The sequence below is a fragment of the Armigeres subalbatus genome, unplaced genomic scaffold, assembly GCF_024139115.2.
Source record: "Armigeres subalbatus isolate Guangzhou_Male unplaced genomic scaffold, GZ_Asu_2 Contig911, whole genome shotgun sequence".
In the NCBI taxonomy this organism is placed as follows: Eukaryota; Metazoa; Arthropoda; class Insecta; order Diptera; family Culicidae; genus Armigeres; species Armigeres subalbatus.
In genome coordinates this window covers 23,933-48,029 of record NW_026943714.1, presented here as the reverse complement: position 1 = coordinate 48,029, position 24,097 = coordinate 23,933, and the positions used below count along the sequence as shown (strand labels likewise).

General features: G+C 37.7%; 1 long non-coding RNA gene across 1 annotated transcript; it reads left to right on the top strand.

Moving 5' to 3' along the window:
- The first annotated feature begins 828 nt into the window (after nt 1–828).
- Nucleotides 829–1,505, top strand: LOC134204805 (uncharacterized). Its single transcript, XR_009977988.1, has 3 exons — nt 829–976; nt 1,088–1,152; nt 1,330–1,505. It is a non-coding gene; the product is annotated as an uncharacterized LOC134204805 (long non-coding RNA).
- Nucleotides 1,506–24,097: the final 22,592 nt, after the last annotated feature.

Sequence of the window (24,097 nt, the reverse complement as noted above, 5' to 3'; positions counted from 1 at the left end):
GAGGCAAATGTCATATGCTGAACTATTTGCAGCACCGCACTCTAGATCAATTTCCTTGTGTTTTCTTAAAATCTGCCTCAAAATAGTATATTAATGATTTTTTACATTTCCTTGTTAACTTCGCCAACGTTTTGTATGTATATACAAACCTTGCGAATCTCAAAGCGAATCAATTAGAAAAAAAATGGCAAATCGGTTATCCAGTTCGCGAGTTAAATCGTCAGGAAGGAAATCTCAACTCATTTTTATTATATACACACAAAAAACAAATATGGTTTAACAGAATGTTTTGCACTTTCTATTTGAAAAGTGTAAAAATTTCTTTAAAACAAAAGTTTAAATACTCTCTGCAAAAGTAATATAGCAAATTTAAAAATATTTTCTGCTTGATCTGATTGTAAATTTAAAGTTCACATTTTCGCCATGAAAATTGTTTAACTGTCAAGTTCTCAAATCATTCCTCCACAAAAATAGCTTTTCGTCAGTTTCATACTCACTATGGAATATCGTGTGCCAAAAATAAAAGATGGGTTAGGAATGTGATGGTTAATTTCGCTTGTGGGTTCTACTACTTCTACTTAACTTCTACTTACGAAAAAAACATTACTTTGAACTATAATAGTAAATTAAAATAAAGAATTATCAATTAAAATATGTATATATATATATATATAAGATTGACCACACTCAAAGATTTTAAATAATCTGCTTTATATAATATATATCTATTTAATAATTATAAATATTGAAAAATAAATAATTTTCTAATATGTATTTCATGTCATTTGTAAATACTATTTTTGGCCACTTGCTTATATTAAAGCCGCCCATAGTCATTATACTGTTAAGCTAACCGCACTGACCGCACTACCCAGCAGACAACAACAATCCAGTTTTTTTATTTATTCACTGGCCTGAACCGAAAAGAGGAACCCCGTAGGAATCGATGGGATGTTGATCCAAAAAACTCTTTAAGGTAAGTCACACAAATAAATATATTTATGACCGGTCCTGAGAAAGTGCTAGTAAAAGCGATCGTGGTGTGTTTTTATTCGAGAATTCTGATGTGCTTTCTTTTATTTTGCAGCTAATGTCTCTATCGTTCTTGGTCCTGAAAGTTCCAGAAAAATATTCGGCGCCCCAATCGAGCAGGTAGGTCATATTTTCTAGACATGAATATGAAAAGAGATAATGCTAGAGCTCGAAAGTTTTAATCATCAAAAGCAGCTACCCACTCCGGTGCAAAATTAAACTTGAAGTACCGGAGTTGGTTGGCATCATCAGACTCATTATGGTATTTATGCCTGGTTTTTCTTTCTTTTCCTACAGGAATTTTATGGCGCAATGTCCACAGAAGGCAATGGTGCGCATTCTCACCCTGGCCAGGGGCTGGCATCCTAGATATATGTACAAAAGTGGCCACTGCCCACCGTGTTATGCATGGGAGATGCTGCAGCTTACACCGTGTTAGTAAAGAAAATGTTTAAAATAAAAACTTAAAGCTATTCGTTGCGATTTTCTTTTTTAATTCAAAATGGAAAGATGATTGAAGGGTGAGAGGGAAGAATAGGGAGGTAATTTTTATTCTGAATGAAAATATTTCACTCTATTTCTTATAGTGTGAACATTTCCATTTGACAGTTGTACAATTTAGTTTTGAATGTTCAAACTTTTAAATTTAGAGCTTTATGCAACTTTTGAACCATAATCAAAATAAAAGTTGGCGTACTTTTATTTTGAGCTTACCGCACTCTCTACGAAAAAGAACCAACGCAACTTTTTGATTTTACCAATGGTTTTTTTAATTTTAATAACGAATTTTCTTTCTGTGTAGATATATAGGAAAATCGGTTTATTTTCCCACTCCCTCTACATCCCACCGAGATTTTATCTCGGATAGAATGTTTGGGTTGTAACGAATAAAATGGAGGGGAATTTGGTTGCAGAAACTTGCCATAACTCTCAATCGACCTACTTTTATTTGTTCAACTGAATGATTTTGCGCTCAATTTAACATACGCCACAAATTTCTTGGATGCAGTCCTACCAATTACCATTACTACCATTTATAGTACCATGCAATAGAAATTTTTTGCTGATACTATATTTTTCTTCAATAATAGTTGTAAACATTTTAATATTTATTTAACGTTGGCATACGAACTGTTTATGCAGAACATAATATAAATACAAAATGTTTTGTACATTAATCATCGAAGAACGTACTTATCTTTTTTCATAACTAGGAGCTGTTCCATAATTTCCGGTGATGTTTCATGAGAGCCCATTTTCAACGATTTAGATCTTGAAGACGAAAATAGAATATCACCGAATATACTGACACCCGATGGTATTTCTGACGAATCTGATCAAATACACATTTTATAATTTTTATGATTGGCACATTCCTCGAATTAGACATAGATTTACGGACAACGTTAATTAGCTTACGTTTTGATATGATCTAGTCAGAGCTTGTTAATGATATGGATAAAATCAAACCATCTTGTTCCTAAATCCGTCCAGAGTGTACTAACTTTAACTTCAAGGGAACCAAATCTGTAGAACATTTAGTGATTTCTAAGCTAAATTCCAGACCAATTTATTTTGAAACAATACTGCAAAATAACCGAAACGAAGCCCAGAAAGATTATGTGCTTATTATAATATGAATTTTACGGCCTACTTTGATTGAATAAGTGACAAGGTTTCCGTCAAACACATGCTGAACAATATAAATATTAAGGCACTGTGGAAGATTTACGGCAAATTTCTGCAACCGAATTCGCGTCCGTTACATTCTTTATAACCCAAAGATTCTATCCGAGATAAAATCTAAGCGGGAAGTGGAGGGAGTAGGAAAATAAATCGATTTTTCATCATATATTGAATATTTTCCAAAAATTAAGGCGTTCTGCAAGTTATTTCATGGTCCAATCGGCTCAGACACTACTATACATTACTCTCCGAGATGCAGAAAAATTATGTGGAAATAAATATTTCACATAGATACAAAATTAAACTAAAAATAATCAAATTTTGGATATAAACTCACTTTTTCACATAAAATGCATTGTAATTCAGAATCAAAAGCCTTTTCAAAGATAGTTCCTTCTCAAGAGTTGCTCAAAATACTGAATTGTTGGTTTTTGCTGAAGACATCATCATCCTCTCATGCTCATATAAAAAGTTAGCTGAAGCGCCGCCCTAGCGGTAGAGTTCCGAACTAGATTTTTATCACCATGTGAAGGCCTACTTATCATGCAACAACTTTGTGGAAGACACCAAACTTCTATAAGGCAACCCTAAGGAGTTATTTATTAATGCCATGATTTCATGATATCCGACCACAGTGCGTCCCCAACCCCCATTTTACGACAAAACTCAAAATTCAAAACCATGCAGCTCAGCCAATTTCTAACGGATTTCCAAGCAATCTTCTGGAATCGATCACAAAATTCCTATAGTTTTAGGAACCGAGGTCAATTTTTGTGCAATGGCCATGGTTCCGGAGATATTCCGGGTAGTACTGGGGTTACCTCCCTCCCGGAAAAAATGGTCACTGGCAGATCGGCTTCGAAATCCATCGTGCGACATGTCAAACTTCATGATTTTGCAAAACAAGTACACTGGAGTACACTTCGGCGATTTCGATCGAATTGGCCACCCTCCGGGTGCTTCCAGGGCCTGGTTCCCTTGGGGAAGTGGCCAATATCCGTTCAATCTTGGAACCCATCTTGCGGCATGTCAAACTTCATGATTTTGCAAAACAAGTACACTGGAGTACATTTCGGCGATTTTCGATCGAATTGGCCACCCTCCGGGTGCTTCCAGGGCCTGGTTCCCTTGGGGAAGTGGCCAATTTTCGTTGAATCTTGGAATCCATCTTGCGACATGTCAAACTTCATGATTTTGCAAAACAAGTACAATGGAGTAAATTTCGGCGACTTTCGATCGAATTGGCCACCCTCCGGGTGCTTCCAGGGCCTGGTTCCCTTGGGGAAGTGGCCAATTTTCGTTGAATCTTGGAATCCATCTTACGACATGTCAAACTTCATGATTTTGCAAAACAAGTACACTGGAGTACACTTCGGCGACTTTCGATCGAATTGGCCACCCTCCGGGTGCTTCCAGGGCCTGGTTCCATTGGGGAAGTGGCCAATTTTCGTTGAATCTTGGAATCCATCTTGCGACATGTCAAACTTCATGATTTTGCAAAACAAGTACAATGGAGTAAATTTCGGCGATTTACGATGGAATTGGCCACCCTCCGGGTGCTTCCAGGGCCTGGTTCCCTTGGGGAAGTGGCCAATTTTCGTTGAATCTTGGAATCCATCTTACGACATGTCAAACTTCATGATTTTGCAAAACAAGTACACTGGAGTACACTTCGGCGACTTTCGATCGAATTGGCCACCCTCCGGGTGCTTCCAGGGCCTGGTTCCATTGGGGAAGTGGCCAATATCCGTTCAATTTTGGAACCCATCTTGCGGCATGTCAAACTTCATGATTTTGCAAAAAAAGTACACTGGAGTACATTTCGGCGATTTTCGATCGAATTGGCCACCCTCCGGGTGCTTCCAGGGCCTGGTTCCCTTGGGGAAGTGGCCAATTTTCGTTGAATCTTGGAATCCATCTTGCGACATGTCAAACTTCATGATTTTGCAAAACAAGTACAATGGAGTAAATTTCGGCGATTTACGATGGAATTGGCCACCCTCCGGGTACTTCCAGGGCCTGGTTCCCTTGGGGAAGTGGCCAATTTTCGTCCAATCTTGGAACCCATCTTGCGACATGTCTATCTTCGTGATTTTGCAAAACAAGTACACTGGAGTACACTTCGGCGACTTTCGATCGAATTGGCCACCCTCCGGGTGCTTCCAGGGCCTGGTTCCCTTGGGGAAGTGGCCAATATCCGTTCAATCTTGGAACCCATCTTGCGGCATGTCAAACTTCATGATTTTGCAAAAAAAAGTACACTGGAGGACACTTCGGCGACTTTCGATCGAATTGGCCACCCTCCGGGTGCTTCCAGGGCCTGGTTCCCTTGGGGAAGTGGCCAATATCCGTTCAATCTTGGAACCCATCTTGCGGCATGTCAAACTTCATGATTTTGCAAAAAAAGTACACTGGACTACATTTCGGCGATTTTCGATCGAATTGGCCACCCTCCGGGTGCTTCCAGGGCCTGGTTCCCTTGGGGAAGTGGCCAATTTTCGTCCAATCTTGGAACCCATCTTGCGACATGTCTATCTTCGTGATTTTGCAAAACAAGTACACTGGAGTACACTTCGGCGACTTTCGATCGAATTGGCCACCCTCCGGGTGCTTCCAGGGCCTGGTTCCCTTGGGGAAGTGGCCAATATCCGTTCAATCTTGGAACCCATTTTGCGGCATGTCAAACTTCATGATTTTGCAAAAAAAAGTACACTGGAGGACACTTCGGCGACTTTCGATCGAATTGGCCACCCTCCGGGTGCTTCCAGGGCCTGGTTCCCTTGGGGAAGTGGCCAATATCCGTTCAATCTTGGAACCCATCTTGCGGCATGTCAAACTTCATGATTTTGCAAAACAAGTACACTGGAGTACATTTCGGCGATTTTCGATCGAATTGGCCACCCTCCGGGTGCTTCCAGGGCCTGGTTCCCTTGGGGAAGTGGCCAATTTTCGTCCAATCTTGGAACCCATCTTCCGACATGTCTATCTTCGTGATTTTGCAAAACAAGTACACTGGAGTACACTTCGGCGACTTTCGATCGAATTGGCCACCCTCCGGGTGCTTCCAGGGCCTGGTTCCCTTGGGGAAGTGGCCAATATCCGTTCAATCTTGGAACCCATCTTGCGGCATGTCAAACTTCATGATTTTGCAAAAAAAGTACACTGGACTACATTTCGGCGATTTTCGATCGAATTGGCCACCCTCCGGGTGCTTCCAGGGCCTGGTTCCCTTGGGGAAGTGGCCAATTTTCGTCCAATCTTGGAACCCATCTTGCGACATGTCTATCTTCGTGATTTTGCAAAACAAGTACACTGGAGTACACTTCGGCGACTTTCGATCGAATTGGCCACCCTCCGGGTGCTTCCAGGGCCTGGTTCCCTTGGGGAAGTGGCCAATATCCGTTCAATCTTGGAACCCATTTTGCGGCATGTCAAACTTCATGATTTTGCAAAAAAAAGTACACTGGAGGACACTTCGGCGACTTTCGATCGAACAAGGGAACCAGGCCCTGGAAGCACCCGGAGGGTGGCCAATTCGATCGAAAGTCGCCGAAATGTACTCCAGTGTACTTGTTTTGCAAAATCATGAAGTTTGATATGTCGCAAGATGGGTTCCAAGATTCAACGAAAATTGGCCACTTCCCCAAGGGAACCAGGCCCTGGAAGCACCCGGTGGGTGGCCAATTCGATCGAAAGTCGTTGAAATGTACTCCAGTGTACTTGTTTTGCAAAATCATGAAGTTTGACATGTCGCACGATGGATTTCGAAGCCGATCTGCCAGTGACCATTTTTTCCAGGATGGAGGTAACCCCAGTACTCCCCGGAATATCTCCGGAACCATGGCCATAGCAAAAAAAATGACCTCGATTCCTAAAACTATAGGATTTTTGTGATCGATTCCAGAAGATTGCTTGAAAATCCGTTAGAAATTGGCTGAGCAGCGTGGTTTTGAATTTTGAGTTTTGTCGTAAAATGGGGGTTGGGGACGTACGTGTTAAATTAACTTCGCATTATAGAAATTCCTACAGAGACCGAGTTACTTTTCACACGAGGTTCATAAAAACACCCATGAAAAAAATTGAAACGATTGGCCTAAGCAAAGACTGTTTTGATGTCGTAGCAATACCGTTCTTCATGGGTACTTTTACCTCATACAACAGTTAAACAATATAGCTAGCCGATTCCATCTCAAAAATGTTATATTGATAAAAACATTTAAAAAAAATGGGATATGTTACGTTGCCGGAAAACTCATGAGGAAAACCGCCTTTTAGTTGGCAGCTCTTAGGGAACAACGTACCACGCATCGGCGAATCGGCATTTTGGTATGAGCCGTGCATGGAGACGCATATTGCATTGTCAACTTCTTCACACACTTTAAGCTCCTACTGTTATTGGAAAAATCTAGGTACCTGTTGCTGGAAAAATCGTATTTAAAAAATTTCTTCATTATTTTAATTTCTTTAAGTTTTTTTTATCTACTATAGATATATAAGCTTTGTGAGTTCAAATAATTATCTGTCTAGGAATCAATTAGATCATTGTTTTTGCAGTTTCACGGAAAACTTCGAGCTCATATTATTATATTAAATATTATCACCACAATGCTGTAATTGCTTCAAAATCGTTGCTGAAATTATAAACGGGTAACTCACTACCTGTTTCCGTGACGGCTGATATATACTTTTTTTGTGGTGTGACTAAATATGATTTATCATGGTCAAACTGCAAGCTTGTGGCTTAACCAACGAATACCTTTCCCAATATCCAACTCCGTGGTACTTATGAGCATTATAGATAAGGATTAAGGATAAATATGAGTATCGCACGTAAGGGCCACGTGCCACAGCCTGATATGTACAAGGACATATACGGGAACCTTCTTACGAACGAGCGTGAGGTGATCCAAAGGTGGTGGCAGCACTACGAAGAACACCTGAATGGCGATGTGGCAGACGAAGATGGCGGTATGGTGATGGACCTGGGAGAACGCGCGCAGGACATAATTTTACCAGCTCCGGATCCCCAGGAAATCCAGGAGGAGATTGGCCGGCTGAAGAACAACAAAGCCCCTGGGGTTGACCAACTACCAGGAGAGCTATTTAAACACGGTGGTGAGGCACTGGCTAGAGCGCTGCACTGGGTCATTGGGAGGAGGAAGTTTTGCCGCAGGAGTGGATGAAAGGTGTCGTGTGTCCCATCTACAAAAAGGGCGATAAGCTGGATTGTAGCAACTACCGCGCAATAACATTGTTGAACGCCGCCTACAAGGTACTCTCCCAAATTTTATGCCGTCGACTAGCACCAACTGCAAGGGAGTTCGTGGGGCAGTACCAGGCGGGTTTCATGGGCGAACGCTCCACCACGGACCAGGTGTTCGCCATTCGCCAAGTACTGCAGAAATGTCGCGAATACAACGTGCCCACACATCATCTATTGATCGACTTCAAAGCCGCATATGATACAATCGATCGGGACCAGCTATGGCAGCTAATGCACGAACACGGTTTTCCGGATAAACTGACACGGTTGATCAAAGCGGTGATGTGCGTAGTTCGAGTTTCAGGAGCATTCTCGAGTCCCTTCGAAACCCGCAGAGGGTTACGGCAAGGTGATGGTCTTTCGTGTCTGCTATTCAACATCGCTTTGGAAGGGGTAATACGAAGAGCAGGGGTTAACACGAGTGGTACAATTTTCAATAAGTCCGTCCAGCTATTTGGCTTCGCCGACGACATAGATATTATGGTACGTAACTTTGAGAAGATGGAGGAAGCCTACATCAGACTGAAGAGGGAAGCTAAGCGGATCGGACTAGTCATCAACACGTCGAAGACAAAGTACATGATAGGAAGAGGTTCAAGAGACGACAATGTGAGCCACCCACCGCGAGTTTGCATCGGTGGTGACGAAATCGAGGTGGTACAAGAATTTGTGTACTTGGGCTCACTGGTGACTGCCGAAAATGACACCAGCAGAGAAATTCGGAGACGCATAGTGGCTGGAAATCGTACGTACTTTGGACTCCGCAAGACGCTTCGATCGAATAGAGTTCGCCGCCGTACCAAACTAACAATCTACAAAACGCTAATTAGACCGGTAGTCCTCTACGGACACGAGACCTGGACGATGCTCGTGGAGGACCAACGCGCACTTGGAGTTTTCGAAAGGAAAGTGCTGCGTACCATCTATGGTGGGGTGCAGATGGCGGACGGTACGTGGAGGAGGCGAATGAACACGAGTTGCATCAGCTGCTGGGAGAACCATCCATCGTTCACACCGTGAAAATCGGACGACTGCGGTGGGCCGGGCACGTAGCCAGAATGCCGGACAGTAACCCGGTGAAAATGGTTCTCGACAACGATCCGACGGGCACAAGAAGGCGAGGTGCGCAGTGGGCAAGGTGGATCGATCAGGTGGAAGATGACTTGCGGACCCTCCGTAGACTGCGTGGTTGGCGACGTGTAGCCATGGACCGAGCCGAATGGAGAAGACTCTTATATACCGCACAGGCCACTTCGGCCTTAGTCTGAATAAATAAATAATAATGAGTATCGCTACATAGTTTTTAGTCTACGAATTACATCATGACAATGCTAATGCAACTTGTAACTCACTATCTGGTTTTAAACTTTATTATACAAAAGTCACTATTCGGTCACTTTACTGAAACTAAAAGTCACTATTTGACAAGCTATTTGATCACTTTTTTAGTCATCGATGGTCAACTAAGTCACTATTTTGAATGACATTCATCGCTACCAGGCCTGTAATTTTCTTATTTTCCTTGTTTGTCTTTTTTGTCTTTTCTGTCCTTTTTGTCTAATTTGTCTTATTAGTCTGAATTTTCTTATTTGTCTTATTTTGTTTTGTTTTATTTGTCTTATGTGGCTTATTTGTCTTCTTCTTATTGGCTATACATCCTCACACTAGGACAGAGCCGCCTCGCAGCTTAGTGTTCATTAAAGCACTTCCAAAGTTATTAATTCCGAGGTTTCTAAGCCAAGTCACCATTTTTGCATTCGTGGTTCATCATGAGGCTAACACGATGATACTTGTATGCCCAGGGAAGTCGAGACAATTTCCAATCCGAAAATTGCCTAGACCGGAACCGGAAATCGAACCCAGCCACCCTCAGCATGGTCTTGCTTTGTAGCGTCTTACCGCACGGCTAAGGAGGGCCCCTGTCTTTTTAGTCTTACTTGTATTATTTGTATTTTTTGTCTTTTTTGTCTAATTTGTCTTATTTATGTTATTTTCCTTATTTGTCTTGTATGTCTTATTTGCTTATGTAACCTGTGTACAATAAATCTGTTATGATAAATCTATTATGACGCACACGTTTTCATATTCCTAAATTAGCTGAAGATTGTTTATCATGTTCTCCTTAATCTGTGATTAGTCAGCGCTGTTGTTTTTCTTTCGCCGATCCGCTGCACGATTGACAAATTTCTTCCACATTGTTGCCAATCCCTTTTGTTTTCCGTTTACTGCAAATTCAAAAGCAGTTCTAGAGTGCTTTGGGAGTATGTCGTATGTGCAAAAGACAGTCTCTCTTTACTTTCATTCTTTTTCAATTATTATTAACAGACGGCAATAGCTTTGTCTAATGTCGTTTTCGGTTATTGCTGGGTCGAACCTAGTTCTGCCCCGGATCCGCTCTAACAGCTGTCAAAACGTTCGGTTATTCGTTCAGGTTGGATCGCGATCCGCACCAGATCCGACCCAAAACGAACGAGGTTCGCTCTGCCGATTTATCGAGATCGAACCTAGGTTCACCAATACATTCGAACACAAACTGTCAAACAGGTGTTTATGTTTACGCTAAAGGAAAATGAAAACATGAAAGACACGGAAGGATGCGGATGGGTATTTGACTTTTAATCGTTTTTGTTTCATTTGTTGAATTTATCAATTTTGTTGCTGTCTTGCACGTAAAAACGGATTATTTTAATTATGTGTTGTCTTCAAGTTTCTCTGATGGTGAAATAGATTCAGATACCGACATATTTTTTGCTGATTACTTCAGCCGGTTGCTCTGTTATAAACAAAATGATGGTTAAAAATTTTGATGAAAATGTGATTGATAAATGCAATGACGAGAAGGTAGCTGTGGCTGCTATTTATTCACTATTACGTTGTGTATTCGATTATATGCTTTAGGTATAATTGCTCTCGCAATGGGAAAATAGCGTACCGGAGTATCGGGTTATTAATTATACCAAAATGTTCATACCATTATTTTATTCGTTATTGCAGCTCTGTGAATAATTTGTTTAAGGTTACGGATTTGAAGAATATAAACATAATGTATTAACCCTTTATAAGGCAGTGATAACCATATTGCCATCAACAAATGATACGTTTTTCTGATTATTTACAATAGTTTAATTAATTATTCACCTTGCAGAGGGTATATTTCAGGCATTGCATTTGATCCCATCATTCGATCTTCTGTGCAAAGATACTGATGATATCCAGGGATATCGATCTTAGTTATCTATCTGCTCAGTAAACAAAGTGCAATGTTCGCCATAGAGAAGCATTTTTTCACTGTTTTTGTTGTAGCAACGCCCTCGCAACGTGAACAAACCCCGAAACATGTGGCTATCTGGATCATCATTGAATGCTCAAATGATAATATCTTTCCAGAGTGCTCTTTGATGAGGGATAATATCTTTGCACAAGCAAAGATAATATCCTTTGCTCAGAGGATATTGCAATGCCTGGTATATTTGCTACCTAGTAACACTCCAGATGATACTTGGCCAGAAAATAAATTCAAATGTAAATTTAGGAACAGTTTTATACGAATTAAGCATTTTTAGTTGTAGTTCGTTAAAAAACCGACAAAGACATATTTTACCCCGTTGATATTTATTATGTTGAATCTCCTGTTATGAGTGGAAAATTATGTAGAGAAAAATTATTTGCCTTTCTTGTATACTTGGTTTTTGCAGTTTTGGCGAAATCGCGGTTTATCCCAAAGGATCTCCTCTTGGGAGGAAAATACAAAAATGTTAGTCAACTCTTGTGCGATTTGATTCTTTGGTTTAAAAACAAAAGGCCCCAAATCTCAATAAATTTTCTATTGGATTGTTTACAAAGTGTTTCCATATTTTCTTGTTCTATTACATTTGAATGGCATAATTGATAATTCAAATGTAACACAATCACTGTTATGCAGAACGCCACTTAGAACCAGTATAACAGTTTATCGGGAAACACGGATTGGCATAATTACCGGAAATGTTCCAGAGCGCCAAAATTCCTTCACGGCAATCCACATTGCCGTCGCCATTCATCACAAGCTTCTAATCACATAAATTTATTGATGGATTAACTGTCATTTATAAAATAAACAATTAACAGAAGAAAAATCTGACTTCCCCATTCAATTTATATAATAAGAAACAAAATAACACTACAGTCAAACCTCCATGAGTCGATATTGAAGGGACCATCGACTCATGGAAATATCGAGGAGTGGAGATGAAAATCCTTGGAAAGCTGTTTGAAGGGACCATCACAGTAACCCAGAAATATTTTTTTAGTATGGCATAATTTGCTTCCATGAGTCGATATCGAGTCATAGAACATCGACTCATGGAGGTTTGACTGTAATAACAAAATTCAAAAGATAAAATCTGTATAAAATCTGATAAAATATTTATATTTCTGCCTATCAGCTGGCAGTGCGAACTGAAAACAAAAGGATGATAGGGCTTGACATCTCACTAACACCATCATACTGACTCGATCCCGATTCGTTTTTCGTTCGGTTATTTAGAGTCGGGGTCGGACCTGACCCAGGTCTAAAACCGAAAACGACATAACGTGCTGATATGCAAATGTAGCAAAAAACGTAAAACTAGCTTATCTATTAGCAAAAGAGAAAGCAAGCAACATGCAAGCAATTTTGCACATAGAGTTGTAAGCTGAAAATGCTGAAATAATTTTCGGTAAAGGCTATATGATCGCTCCAAAAACAAAATTTTCATAGAAGGCCCGGAGACCCATAGTGTTATATACCAATCGACTGTGTGTGTGTGTGTGTGTGTGTGTGTGTGTGTGTGTGTGTGTGTGTGTGTGTGTGTGTGTGTGTGTATGTGTGTGTGTGTGTGTGCGCACAAAACGACGCAAAAAATGTCACTCATTTTTCGGGCACTCATCTTCAACAAATTGCAATCGACGCAGAATCCTTTCCAATTGTTTCCTATTGAAAATTGGCCAGGTCGGACTATGGGATCGGAAGTTATGGTCAAAATACAAATTTATACGTAAAAATCGCGTAAAAAATGTCACTCATTTTTCGGGCACTTATCCTCAACAGATTTGCTCGCAACAAATTGCATTCGACGCAGAATCCTTTCCCATTGTTTCCTATTGAAAATTGGCCAGGTCGGACTATGGGATCGGAAGGTATGGCCAAAATACAAATTTATACGTAAAAATCGCGTAAAAAATGTGTTCCCATTGTTTCCTATTGAAAATTGGCCAGGTCAGACTATGGGATCGGAAGTTATAGCCAAATACAAATTTATACGTAAAAATCGCGTAGAAAATGTCACTCATTTTTCGGGCACTTATCTTTAACCGATTTGCTCGCAACAAATTGCATTCGACGCAGAATCCATTCCCATTGTTTCCTATTGAAAATTGGCCAGGTCGGACCTGAGAGAGAGAAGCCAGCTCACTGACAGATCGTTTATTTACTATGTCTTCTTCTTCTTCTTTATTTGTGTGGAAACCGTGGAAACTCAACAAATCAAAGTAACATTTCATAAAGTCGGAAGCAACATTTTTCACTCCAATAAAAATTTGTTAGAATCAGCTGTTTTTAATAGTTATGAACTTCCTATCGTGGAACAAAACCGATTTATCATAATACGGAATCATTCACATGCATAATTACCAGGAGGGTGAAACGCTTGTCATCCGCGATACATTGGCACTCTACCCAACATTGTTTTTGGTACTTCTGATTTTGGTACCCAGTTTCTGGGTGGTATACCCGAATTCAGCTGCTCATTTTGGGTGTTCGGTTCGTACGCAGTTGGTGCTAATTATCGGCAATTAACTTTTCCTGGCGAAAACTTGCAATTAGTTGAGGTTTATCGAACCTTTTGTGTTTGTATGGCTATATTATGTCGAAAAATAGCCCGTCGATACTTCAGAAGCTTTGTTATCATGAATTAAACGAAATTAAAACAAAAACATAGTGCGCCATATTGAATTAATGGTGGGTAGGCGTATTAGCCTTCTCTTCGGTCCCCTGATAATTACGGGTTCAATTCACTGTACCAGAAATAAGAAAAGTTGCGAACATAAATTATCAAATAAATAATTTTGGTTACGACCATTTGAAGTTGCATCGCAGTGTTTACTTTTTCGGTTCGCAGTGACTGGATCGCGGTGACATTAGGATGAACGTAAATAAAGCGAGCTGTCTTCTCTCTCTCAGGGTCGGACTATGCCCGAGTAGCACACTTGTCACATATCAGTTACTGTGACCCCAAGTAACAATCAGTTACCACAAATAGACATCATCGTCGAACTAGCGTTTAATTAAAGTATTCGTAGCTGAACAATGTGTAGTATGGAATAACAAATTGGGCAAACATCGTTGACATTTGTAAACAGCTTCTGTTCTGCTTTCAGCTATGTATCTGAATAATACTTTTATAAACGCTACCGACTTATTTCTTTTTAAATCGAAATGTATATTGAACAACTCTCGGGTACTTATTCAAAAGGACGTATGTGATTTTGTAAACAAAGATTCAAACGTCGATTTGTCCAGTCTGATAGCACTCCCACGCAAAACATTACCACAAACAGGTAGGGTAAGACTTCGGCTACCTTTTAGTGGTGTTGGTTTGCGTGGGAGTGCCATCAGATTGGACCAGTCGACATTTGAATCATTGTTTAAAAAATCACATACGTCCTTTTGAATAAGTACCCGAGAACTAGCTAAATACAAACAACTTAAACTTGTAAAGTTTATGCTGTTCATCGTGATGCATATGTTTTAATAATTTGTTTTTGAAGCATCGAACAAACGTTTGAAAACTCTATTACAATCTACGCACGAGCATGAGTTTATTAAGAAGTCTAATAATTGACGTTATCAGTAAAAATCATTGCTTCTGTATCCGATTTCAATTTTGTTTATTTATATAATTTTGAAACGTTGAATAAACGTTTGATAATTTGCTTATTGCAATAACAACAATGGCTTTAGTTAAATGTTGTACGAACGTTTATTCCACTCTACAAATAAATTTATTTTTAGCGGACTTATTCTTTTTAAAACATTTTGCACTTTGCCATTCACTAGAGAATAAATTATTATTTTTATACTTACTTCAGGAATGATAGAAGAAATCTGCAGGAAAAATCTACCTCTATGATGGCAGATAGAAGGCAGCAGCTTCACAACTTACTAAATCAAACAATAAAATCAAGACTGATAATTTACTTTTCGGAATGACATTACACTAACTATAACGTCATTGAACTCTTATTAAGCTTTTGTTCGATTGTTGGCAATTTTGTTGAGTAATGACCAACAACCCCATTACAGCTGTTCAACAAAAATTGTTCAACAACGTATGGTTTATATTTCTAATTCAGCTTGGTACTTTCCAAGGTGACAAATATAGCTGATGGTAAACAAGGGGGCTGGGGATTCAAAGGTCGTTGGATCGATACCGGTATCCTGTTCATAATTTATTTTTCATCTTATTTCCAGTATGTTGAACAATGCCTTAATAAGTGTAACAAGGACCATCTTTGGCGGTGTGCAAGAAGACGGTGTGTGGCGGCGAAGAATGAACCATGAGCTCGCCCAGCTCTACGGCGAACCCAGTATCCAGAAGGTAGCTAAAGCCGGAAGGGTACGATGGGCAGGGCATGTTGCAAGAATGCCGGACAGCAACCCTGCAAAGATGGTGTTCGCTTCCGATCCGGCAGTCTGTGTGTGTGTGTGTGTAATATGTATGTGTGTACGGTGCGTGCACCAAAAGTGCGAAAAGTTTAGCTCACTTTTTTGGTACTTATCCTCAACTGATTTACTTGCAACAAATTCCATTCGACGCTGGATCCTGTCGTATTGTTTTCTATTGAAAATTTGGAAGATCGGACTATTGGCACAACAATTATGGCCAAAATGCTTTATGTTATAAAAAAGCGCGTAAAAAAGTCTAGATCATTTTTAATGCACTTACTCTCAATCGATTGATGGACGCGGAATCCTATTCTATTATTTTCTATTGAAAATTGGCCAGCTTGGACTATTACCTTAGATATTATGGCCAAAATACTTTTTGCCTTTCTTGTGCTACAAAGTTGTACCGAAAGGCTATAATTTCTCTCCGAAAACGAACTATCGGATGCTTCCACACTGATACACTTCCCTCCCTCTTCATACGGGAGTTTGGCAGAAGGACGGTCATGAGATTTATATCATAACAAATATTGCCCTCCGCTCGCTTGATGGGAATGACATTTTCGTTTTCTTTTTGTGTAGTCAGAGCTTCAGTTTAACAAACATCCAAACATCCTTAAAATATATAACTGGGTAACATAAAACAGGGGTATGTACATCAAAAAGATTGGGAAAGGAAAAAAATTGTAGAAATTCTTAGTAGCATATTGTAGATCAAGTTGAAAATCGAACCGAGATCTCGCGTTTTCAACTGGATCTACAATATCTTTGTTTGAAATAATCCGATTTTCATAGAACGGACAAAGAAGTCTTTCTTTTTTACTCCTAGCTACTAGCTCATCTACTTTCAAGCAAACACATTTTACGAAGGTCGAGAAAGGCACCATCACCGCTAGGTGGATTAATCTGGGTTTTTAGCTAAATACTTCTAGAATGTGATAATAATTTCATTTTTGAAGTTGCGAAATTGTTCTCAATTAAAAATTACGTGAGGTGAGCATAATTATTCTCATGTTTCTTGATTATTGGGTGAGAAATCAATGCATTTCATATACACATTGCCTTATTGTTATTGATATAGGAACAGATACCCTATATAAAAATCTCATTTTGGCCAAAAATATTACATATGCAGTTTCTCAAATAAACGGTCAATTGGTCTGTCAAGTGAAATGGGTTCAATACAAAGCCAATAGCAAACCATGGTATACATACAGGCCCATATAGGTCATGCGCATGATTTACGGTTTAGATATATGCAAACCGTATGTTCTAAGTTCTCCAAATCATTCTGGAGTTCAGACGAATTGGTCTACCAAGACAACTGTGCTCGATACAAAGCCAATAGCAATACATGGTGTCCATACAGGCCCTTAGAGGCCATGTGCATGATTCACGATTTAGATATGTTCAAAACGTATTTTCTAAGTTCTATAAATAATTCTGGAGTTCAGATAAATTGGTCTACAAAGGCAAATGACCTCAATAAAAAGGCAATAGCATCCCAGCGCATGACTAACGATTTAGATATGTCCGGATATCTTAGATTGCCCAAATCATTCTGGAGTTCAGAAAAATTGATCTACGAAGACATCTGAGGTCGATAAAAAATCAATAGCAAGCCAGGCCAGGATTTGTAGAGTTTAAACCAATAGATCTTTCAAGTCAACTGGGCTCGAATTGAAACCACCAACGAACCATGATGTCCCCATGGATCCTTAGAGACCATGCGCATAATTTATATTTTGTATATGTCCAAATCGGATATTATAAGTTTTTCAAATCAGTCTGGAGCTCAGGCCAGTTGGTCTACTAAGTCAACTACGCTTGCTACAAAATCGATAGCGACTCCTTTTTATCCATCAGGTCCTCGATTATTTTATGCATGGTTGAACACCCAAGAGATGGAATACCCAAGGGATGGAATGCCAATGAGAAGAAGAAGAAGTAGTAGAAGAAGAAGAAGAAGGTTGGTGATTAGAAATTACCGAATACGACGTTCTAAATCCTCCAGGTCTTTGCAGTTAAGACCCATTAGTCCACCATGCCAATAACGCCAATAATGCCAGGTACACAACCGATAGCAAGTTATTATGCCCATTAGTTAAACGAATTACTATCCTAAATCTATTTTTAAAAAATAACTTTATTCACTGTCCTAATCCTAAGCAAATCATAAAATGACTATCTAAGTCCTAAGCTAATTGCAAACTAAACGTGCGCATTCCGATGGCTGCTGATATTTATAGATGGTGAAATGTATGTTGTATGTTTTGATTCGATAATGATAATTATCGATTGTTGATGTTTGGTCTCCGTGTGGCTCGATGATATCGTTGACTGGATCGTGTATCGGGTCGGCGTGTTTTGGTTTTGCAGTTGTTTTGAATTGGCGGTAACTGTGTTTTAGATTGGTGGTAACTCCTCCCTTCTTAAAAATACTTTGTCCTCAAAGTTTAATGGAACGTTCCTGTGTTGGCATGTTGAGAAATTGTTGAATTTCGATGAATCGTTCTGATGAAACATCTGGGTATGGTGATGCTTGAATTTCTGGTAGTTTAGGTGCTGTTGCTTCAGGTTGTTCAGGGGCCTTTATTTCAATGTTTATTTTCCTTGATAAAAATTTCTTGATAATGCATACAGTTACTGTTATTACTATGAGAAGTATAGTTGAAGCACTGATGGTTTGAAGAAAATGAAAATTCCATTGTAATGATTTGTTTTGCAGATACATGTTTTCCAAAATACCTCTGTGATTAAGTGTAAGATTTGCCAAGTATTCTGGGGATGGAATATCGATAACGTAATCTTCCATTACTGATAATCCTGTAGTTGGCCTGAAGCTTTTACTATCAAGTTTGATCATGAAATTTGTGAATATGTTGTTGTCCAAGTACAGTTTACAGACCTCGAATTGGATTAGAAAAGATCCTTTCAAATTTTGTGTATTATTGCTGCAATTTGATTTAAAACTTATGTTTACATTGTTGAGTAAAATTGTTGCTTCATCTATTCGTTTGATGATTCATGTTGCGTAAGTTTTTTCAAACGTGCAGTTGGCATATTGTATCCTGATTAAATTGGTGATGCATAAGTTCGGAGTTTTTAGCTTTTTAGTATCACAAATGTAGAAAGTGTCGTCCTTTATGCATTCATTATCGACTTCATATATGGCTGTTGTATTAGAAAGGATATAATTCGAGTTTAGATGTACTCTTTTTTCGTTTTGTATCAACGAGTCAATGAATTCGTATTCAAATAATTCCGATGATAATTGAGGTATTTTTATTATGTACATTATATGTGTATCATTCATTGTTACTTGAGTAGATGATTTTGATAAAAGATTTTCAAATGTTGTAGCATAGACATGTTGTTGATCTAGGAATGGTTTCATCTTCACATAATCTGTCATTGATAGGATTCTGCTGCTGGGAATACCATGCTTCGCGAGTAGAATTGCATCTTCCAAAATTTCTAATTGATGTTGAACTGTATCCATATTAAGTATAGTAGCTAAAATATTGATATCCATTTCGTGTTGTTGTTTTGCTTGAAAATCCAGATTGAGGAGGTCGTTTGTTGTTTTACTAATTTGTTGTATTCTCATATCCATGGCGTTATTGACAAAAACTTGTCGATTGTTTTGGTTAATCAAATTATTCATAGTATAATTTATTATTTTCAAATCATCTGCATCCGGAGAACCAGCTATCCACTTCCAAACAGTTCCAATGGTGTTCCAACGCTTCTGTCGATGAATGGTTGGTTTAAATTTATAATATGTGTTATACAAAATGAGTGTTTTTCTTTAGTATTTGATATAATTTTCCATTCAACTTATTTGTTTTTATTATTTCATCGAAGTCTTCAATTATTTCCTCAAATATTGTGAAATTGATTGGTTGAACTATTCTAACAAATCCTAATTGTAGTTTTGCCTTTCCTATCGGTATTATCGCCAAAGGATTGTTATTGAGATCATGGATTTTGAATGTTGATTCCACCAGAATGTATGGCACGCATAAAAGAACAGCCCTAAAAGTAAAGATAAAAATAAAACATTATAATTTTCTTATATTCATTTTATGTATTTTTCGGTTATTACTATCTATAATATATGTATCAAAATCTTCTTGAATTTGTATTTTTTTATATTTACTTTTTCGTTTTGAAATTTCTTTAGATTTTTCAAAAGCATAAGATCCTGGTTCAAAACTGGGATAACTTTTATCTTGTATGTTTTCATTCTTTTTATTATATTGGTTTATAATTTTTTCATGGCTTTTAGCTTTTCTTCTATCTATTTCTTGTGTGCTTAAGTTTTTATTTGTTTCACCTATATAAATATTGTGTGGGGTGTTTTTAACAAAACTGTGAATAGTATTGTTGTATTTATGAACAGCCAATCTTATTAAATGTGGTACATCTATTGCTGGTGTTTCCTTTTTATACATCTGGCAATTTCACGTAGAGTAGAAATGACAACGCTCGATTTGTCCATTTGTCTCAGATCTGTTGATAGGAGTTTTATAAATGTTGATATTCAAATTTCTCAATCGTTGCTCAATAATATTTGAATTAAATGAACTTTCATTATCCATAATGATTATTTTAGGTATATTCCATTCGTGCATGAGATCTAATAAAGCATCTTCAACATCTAAAAGTGATTTGCTTTCTATTGCTCTATATTTTAAGTATTTAGAGAATTTATCAATTGATGTAAGAAACAGATTATCCTGATCATATATAAATATGTCTACATGAACTATTTCACAAGGTTGATTTGGAATTGGTGTTTTAAATGGTATAAATTTTTGAGGATTTCTTTGATATTTTTCAGTCTTGCATATCTCACAGGTTTTCACAAATTCTGCAGTTATTTTACCCATTTTTGGAAAATAAAAAGTTTTCAATAATTGTTCTGAATTTTCTTGAGCATTTCTATGAGCAAATAGATGAACTTTTTTTATTTCTTCTAATTGTTTTTCCCTATTATTTAAATCTTGCACTTTGATTTGAGAAAATCTTGCTTTTATAATTCTTGGATTGAATGTATCTTTATAAATTTCTTGGATAGTAGCCATTATTGGTTCATCAGTAAATATTCCGTTAATTACATTAGGATTTAAAAATTTCTTTAATTGTTCCTTCAAATAATCTCTTGAAAATCTAGGCTCAATGAAAATGTGTCTTTTATAATTATCAAATGGAACTACAAGGCCGTAACTAGATCTTGCTCCAATTTTAAAAATAATTGATTTTTGAAGACATTTATGGAGTTTCCGTGGATGGAATAAAGGAATTGTCATCATCTTCAGCGGAGTGCTGGGTTGCGGTCATGGAATTTATTTGAACTCTTGATAAAGCATCAGCCACAACATTTGCTTTACCAGGCTTATAATGAATTTCATGATCGTGTTCTTCTATGAATGCTTTCCATCTTTTTAACTTTGAATTGTTATTTTTTGGAGAGATGGCAAATGTTAGGGGTTGATGGTCAGTATAAATGATAATTTTATGACCATATATAAAATTTCGCAATGTGTGTAATGCCCAAACAATAGCAAGCATTTCTTTCTCATCGGTAGCGTAATTTTCCTCTGTACTAGACAAAGTTTTAGAAATAAACGTGATCGGTCTTTCTCCATCGTGAAAGTTTTGTGATAGTACTGCGCCTATGGCTTTATTTGAAGCATCAGTAGTTAGAAGAAAAGGTTTTTTGAAATCGGGAAAAGCCAATACATCTTCTGAAGATAGTATGTCTTTTAATAATTTGAACGCCTTTTTTCCGTCATTATCCAATGAAATTTTAAAGTTTCTAGATTCAGTCTTTGAAACTTGTTTGTGTCCTTTATCACCTTTTAGAAATTTGGTTAAGGGTTTTGCTACATTTGCATAATTTTTAACAAAACGTCTATAATATCCCGATAATCCTAAAAACATTCTAAGTTCCTTCAAGTTAGTAGGCTCTGGATATTTTTTTATGGCATCAACTTTTTTTGAATTTGGCATTAAACCATTTTTAGTTACAATAAAGCCGAGGAATTCTACTTCAGATTTGACAAATTCACATTTGTCTGGTTGAACTCGGAAATTTGCTTTTCTCAAAATTTCGAAAATGATTTTAATATTTTCCAGATGCTCTTCAAATGTTTTACCTACAATGATGATATCATCAATATAAACAAAACAAATTTTCCCAATATGTTCCCTTAGAACATCATCCATTACTCTTTGAAAAATACTAGGAGCATTCTTCAAACCGAATGGCATACGAACAAACTCGTATTTTCCATTATTCACTGAAAACGCTGTCTTTTCAATGTCTTTTTCATACATGAGTACCTGGTGAAATCCGGAAGCTAGGTCAATAGTTGAAAAATATTTATTTTTTCCTAAATTCGCGAGTACTGATGAAGTATCCGGAATAGGATAACGATCGCTGATTGTTTTTGTGTTTAGTTTCCTATAATCAATCACTAATCTGTATTTTTTTGTGTTCGAAGCATCCGATTTTTTTGGAACAACCCAAATTGGTGAATTATAGGGAGATCTAGATGGACGAATTATTCCATCTTCTAGAAGTTTATTGATTTGACTTTCAACTTCGGATTTTAAGCTATGTGGGTATGGATAAGATTTGGAGTAAATAGGATTGTCATCATGAGTCCTTATTTCTGCTTTGATCCTCGATGTAAATGATAACTTACCATCTACTGGTTGAAAAGATCCTGAAATTGGGTTAATAATTTGAGTAACTCCTTCTTTTTGGTTTCCTCCAGATGGTCATCTCGTATTTGGATTTGGTTAACTTCCTGTAATTTGTGTGCTAGTAAAGGAATAGAATTATTATTAATTTTCAATACATTATTTTTTGTGTCAATTATTGCTTCCATTTCTTTAAGTGTATCATGGCCAATTATTGCATCAAAGGATTTTAGCTTGTCCATATGATACAATTTAACATTTACCTCAGAGTAAGGTTTAAAAAGTTTTGCTTGTGAAAATTTTTCAATTCTAATGCTTCCTCCAATTGAAGAAACATAAAATGGATTATTAACTGTGTGTGAAATTTTAGCAAATTTTGGATGAATAAAATTCTTATTCGATCCAGTATCGACTAACATTTTTAATGGCTTTTCGCAATTACCATAAAATAAAAAATATGGTAACGCGGAATTTACTCTAAAAAATTTAATTCGGCTTCGTCTTCTTGGGAAGATTCTTCATAATTATCCTGGTATTCAATCTTATTTTCGTATCTTTCAAAAGATTCTCCATCTGCGCAAGATTCTTCTGAAAGATTTGGTACTGCTTCAAAATATTGATTCATGTCCGTATAATCCATCGTTTGGATGTTATATTGTTTAGGATTCCTATTAGGAACTGGGGGTCTGTTTGCATAATTCACTTGTTGTGTTTTCATTGAGACATCGGTATCAATAAGTTCAGGTTTGACGTTTGGTTTATAGAAGAATGGGTTATTCGGTGGATTTTTGGGATTGTTTTGGGTAATGAATCTTTGAGGTTGGGAAGGAGTCCATTGTGGATTTGGTGAATATTGGTTGAAGTATTGGTTCTGTGGTTTCATAAATGGAACTATTTGTGGTGGTTTTGGTACAAACTTTGGTGGCATGTATATTGGTGTTGGGTGAATCACTTTATGTCCATGGATTTGCTGCAAAGGACGTGGTGGAATTCTTGGTGGTATTTTTTCGGGTAGAAAATGTTTTGAAGTGGAAGGTATGTCAAAAGATTTGGGTTTTGTCATCATTTTTCTCAATTCAATATTTTGATAGGTTATGCAATATGCATACGCATTTGCAAGTGAATCAGGTTCGTAATTTTTCAAGAACTTACCTATATCTCCATCTAAGCCTCTAATAAAAGCGTCAATTGCCTTTTTATTAAACATACTGATCATTGCTTTTGATGCTTCTGGATGTTGGAAGGCAGAATTGGTCTTTATTTGACTTGCTATCAAAGATAAAAGTTTATTAATTTCATCATAATATATTTTCAATGGTTTACCAGATTGAGTCATGTTCATCAATTGGTAATCAAGCGTAGTGAGGTCTCGTTTCTCTCCGTAATAAGTGAGTAACGTTTTCTTTATAAGGTTCCAGTTGATATTTACGTCTGAATTTACCAAAGCAGTATTTGCTTCACCTTTAAGTTTTCTACGAATTACGGTGCAAATAGCATAAAATTTATTTTTTTGGGGAACAGTACTGGAAGAGTTTATTTGGTAAGCTCTTACCAGTGTATCAACATCACGAATCCAACTACTCAATTCGTCGGACGATCCGTCAAAATTTGGAATTCCGTTGATCAAATCTGGTATTTTTCTATTGCGGATGGGTCAGCATTAGTCCCGTCTGGATTCAAATAATACAGAATTGGATCATTATAATCCAATTCCGGCG